The 4,943-nt window shown below is 38.7% G+C and overlaps 1 pseudogene; it reads left to right on the top strand.

Annotated features, from left to right (window-relative positions):
- The first annotated feature begins 1,849 nt into the window (after positions 1–1,849).
- On the top strand, positions 1,850–4,095 carry LOC104849355 (annotated as a pseudogene).
- Positions 4,096–4,943: the final 848 nt, after the last annotated feature.

Genomic DNA, 4,943 nt, shown 5'->3' with positions numbered 1-4,943 from the left:
TTGCACCTTTATATGTCAGGTCGCGGTTCTCCTTTTTTCCCCTTGGCCCTGCCCTCCCTTCACTTGTCTTATTTGAAGGATGCAGTGAGGATCTTGGGAGCAGAGATAGGCCCTCATTAGTTGGGCCCATTGTCTTGGGCTTCCCAAACTCCACAAGTATGAGAAATTAATTTCTGTTACTTATAAATTACCCAAACTGAGATATTTTCTTATTGCAGCACAAATGGAATAAGATATTATGCTTTTATTTAATATTACTAAATAGCTGTATAGAGAAACTACAGGATGCACTCTGGTGCCACATGCAAAACAAATGAAAGTCAGAAGTCCTGTGTGACCCTTGAACGTTGTACCAGTGGACCATGAAATATTTCAGGCTCCTTGGCCAACAAAAAAATTGATGACATATTTCAAAGCAGCATTGTCTCACCAATGAATGGAACCTAAAGAATACAGGGTGGACCTCATCAACAGATTTCACAGATACTATTATGTCTAGGGAAACCGGGAAGCAAATTTTGTCCTTCAGCCCCATGCACAGTGACGAAGCATATAGGCTTGGAGGTGGCAACACCGCTTCTGGATTCAGTTTGGGGAGCTCAAAACTTCTAATTATTTGACAAAGAATCAAGACAGGCCAGTGAGTCACAGTGGAAGGTTTTTCCCAGAAGAATGGGCTTTCCTGTTCAACCTCTTTTACATCTCAATTCTGCCAGGGTTTGCGTAACAATGAGTAGCACTATGACAGGTAGAATGGACCCCACAAAGCAGACTTGAGATCCATTAAGACACAGCTCCCATTGTAGGACTAGATGTTATTTCAGCATCCTACCTAAAATATATTCTTATCTGAGTGTAGAGACTGATTTATTTTACGAAGGATATTTAGGCTATTAAGAGAATTCTTTACATTTAATGGGGCTTGTATCTTATTTTCATTCATATTTTCATTCCTATTTCAGTTCCACTCTTACTGATTTAAATTTTTGGTGCCGGGGCTCAAACCCAAGGCTTGCACGTGCTATCCAAGCACTGCACCACTAAGCTACACCCCACCCCCTGTTCCTTCCCTCATTTCTTCTATACACTCTGTATACCTCATAAAATTTTTAATTTAATATCCAATATTTGTTGACAAACTTCTGGGAACTGTGCCCATATGTGGCTCAGCCCTAGATATGTAATGATCAATCAGGCACAGTACCTTCTTACAACACACTCATCCTAGTGAGATGTCACAGTAAATCTGACTGTTCAAAAACAAGTAGTAATAAGAATTATAAAAATTCCAAGGATCACAGAGGATGACATATATTAGAGGGGAGTTGTGTGTATTTGTTGGATGAATGGACTGATGACAATACAGCAAGGGAACTATAGGAAGACAGATTATCTGCTCATGCCTTCTGTGCTTAACATAACAGAATACCTGAGATTGGGCAATGTATAATGAAAAGAAATTTATTTCTCGTGGTTGTGAAGGCTGAGAAATCCAAGACTGAAGGGCCAGCATCTGGTGATGAATCCCCTGTGTGATCTGATGGAGAAAAACAGGAGGGCAAGAGAGCACATACAAGAAAGAAAGAGAGATTAAATCACACATCAGCATTAAGTCAATTGTGAGTGCTCAACCCTCATGGCCTCCTCATGTCCTGGTAGTCCCAGCTCTCAACACTGTTGCACTGGGAACTGAGCTTTCAACATAAGCTTCTTGGGAGACATATTCTAAGCATAGGAGTATATAAGCTATCCTGTGGGCCTGCTGGAACCCACTTGACTCCTTAAGTGAAAATACTATAGATTAAGGTTCAAAGCTTCTGGGAGTACATCCAGAATCCTCCCAACTGCTATGACTATAGCCATCTCTTCAGTGTCCAAGGGCTGTTTTGTGTTTAAACCAAACTTCCAGAAGAGAAAGATCACTGTATCAATATCTGACTTGTTTACAATGTTGATGTAAATGTTACATTCCAAGGCATTGGTCAAAAGAATAAAGGTGCACCCAGGGTTGCATTCTCAAAGAGAATATAGACATACCATCCAAAGGTAGATTGGAAAAGGACAATTTTAATAAAGGTAAAAATGAGTCTGAAGACAGTAAGCTTCAATTTGAAACTTATCACTCTATATGGCAACAGAAGAAATCAGAAACTGAGCAACTACAAGAGGAATCAAATAAAAACCTGTTTAACAACCTGACTGAATTTGTGCAAAAGTCTCATTCTGGATTCCAGAAGAATTCAAGAGACTGGGTCTGTCAAATAAAACTTCAAAAAATTCCAAAAGCTGGTATTGTTCTCGATGTGAATGTCACAGATCATGATTTAACATTCAGAAGTCTAACAGAGGCCCCTCAGAATAACATCACACCATATGGAGTCTATTTACAAGCTGAAGATTGTCCAGATATGAAACATTTTATAAAAGTGGGTCCCACAGTTAATGGACTGCTCTGTAGATATAAAACCCAAAGAAGGGGAACGTGTTCAGGTCACCCAGAAAAAGACATATTGTTGAATGGATTCCCTTTCCAGTTGGTATATGACGGTCACACAGAAGACAGATCCAAAAATGCCAAGCAAAAAAAAAAGGACTATATCTAGCCAATGGCAGTCTCCTCCTGTTGTGCTTATTTGAAAGGATATGGAAAGCTTCACCACAAAAGTACGTGAAGACCTCATAATCATCAGCAGTCAGTATCTACATGAATTTCCACTAATACTGGTTTTTGGAATCACCACATCTCCTATTCTCATCCATTGATTACTCTTGCATGCAGTCTCCTCTCTGTTGTGTATAGAACTATTCCAGTCTTTGTCTTGCAAAGAGCACTTGACTATACTCCTTGACAAGCTACTTCTTACAACTCAGTTTCCCTTTAAAATAAGTGAAAAAGTGTTACAGGTTCTGACCAATGTCTTTTTATATCATGATTTCTCGATTCAAAACTTTGTAAAAGGACTTCAGCTTTTTCTATTAGAGCATTTTTATTCCCAGACCTTAATTGTTCTGTGCTGCAGTCTGAGAAGACAAGAGAAGAATAAATTTTTTATCAGTTAACCAGTGTGAAAACATCCAACATGTTCCATAATTTAGGAGGTACATGGAAAAACAAGCTTCAGAAAAGCAATTTGCAGTATTGACTACTGACAGATTTTTTAAGAAGGAAACACAGTCATTACTAGAAGACCTACATATTTACCATGGATATTACTTCCTGGTTTTGAGACGTCTTCATAATTTCACCTCTTCTCTTCCCAAGTACCTATGTGGTCATTGACACACACTGTACGGCATATGTTTAGAAAAGAACATATGAGATTCAGACTAGTACGCATCAGACATGCAGCTGCTGAGGATACTGGCACAGGATGAACTGATGACTGTGCTTCAGAAATGTTTCAGGGTTTTTAGTTTCTCTTCTGAAAATCAGCTTGGCAGCACAGCAAAAAGAATAGAAGAGTTCTTGGCCCAATGGTAGAACCTTGGTGATGCCACAGAAAGGGAATATGCTTCTGGGTCAAAGACAAATGGGCTTCCAAATACAGACCTCTATCATCTTCAAAAGTCCTTACTGGAAATGAAAGAGTGAAAAAGATCAAGTAAGAAGCACACCAAGTTTGAAACACTCAGAGAAAAAGTTGTGAATTTCATTGACTCTTCAGTAAGAGAACACCTCCCACCTCCAGAAACTCAGCCTCTGCGTTAAGTGGTGTATTTCAGTGCTGCCCACACTTTCTGGGAGCACTTAAATGCTGCTCCACAAATCGCCCTCCATACTGACTTAAAGATCCTTATTATTATCTAAAGAGCAAAGCACTCAAAAGTGAAGAGGGCTGCATTCAAAATATTGCCCCTGACAGCTGCAAAGCACATAAAGTGGGACTTAGTGGACTGGTTAGAGGCTTTTAGAACCGTTATGAAAGCTGCTGAAAAAATGTGTGCAAATTCTAAGCCTCCCAAGAAATGGCAAAAATAATGATCACCACTGCCCAGTTTATTAGAACTGTTTCTGAACTAGAACTTGCAGGATTTTTAAAGCCTACCAAACAGAATACTGTTCATGTGGCAAGGCTAACATGGGGCAGCTGCTAAAAAGCAAATATATGAATCCACATGTGTCAAATTTAGTTTAAGAGAAAACGAGACTACTCATATTCATCTGCCCCTAGAGGAGACAATTTTCCTGAGAAAAATGTGTAATCCCCTTACGATGTTTAACCAGAAAGTGCCCTGCTCACCCTACACGGGTATATATTGTAAACTTTGGAGTAGATTAGAATTCACCAAATAAAATACTGAAATTATAATTAAGGCCACTCACACATTACCATTGTACTCTTCACAGTCATTCAGAGTAAATCTTCTTGAACATGTATATAAATATAGCTAAGTCTCTTCACACAGGAATATAAACTATTTGCAATTGGGTAGTAGTAGTCATTGCTCCACCTTAAATTTTTGCACTGGCATTTCTCACTTTAGTATCTCAATTAACATGAATATCCCACAAGCTTACTTTTCTAGTGACTAGACTAGACTGCTTCTGCCTCCCCATTTCCTTTAGTCATAAACTTGCAAGAAAATAAGCCCATAGACTGAAAGTGAACGGATGGAAAACAATTCTCCATGTCACAGGAGCACAGAAAAGAGCAGGGGTAACAATCTTATTCACAGACAAAGCAAATTTCAAACCAAAACTCATTGAGAGAGACAAAGAAGGCCACTACATCCTTGTAAAGGGAACAATTCAAGAGGAAGAAATGACAATCATAAACATATATGCACCAAATATAAATGCCCCCAATGATATAAAACAAATATTAAGTAACATGAAAAACGAAATAACCACTAATACAATTCTAGTGTGGGATCTGAACACCCCACTATCAAATATAGACAGATCATCTAGGCAAAAAATCAACAATGAAATACTAGAACTG

This window comes from Fukomys damarensis, unplaced genomic scaffold (assembly GCF_012274545.1).
Source record: "Fukomys damarensis isolate Sample0158 unplaced genomic scaffold, DMR_v1.0_HiC HiC_scaffold_28326, whole genome shotgun sequence".
Taxonomy (NCBI): Eukaryota; Metazoa; Chordata; class Mammalia; order Rodentia; family Bathyergidae; genus Fukomys; species Fukomys damarensis.
This window is presented reverse-complemented; position numbering and strand designations above follow the sequence as displayed.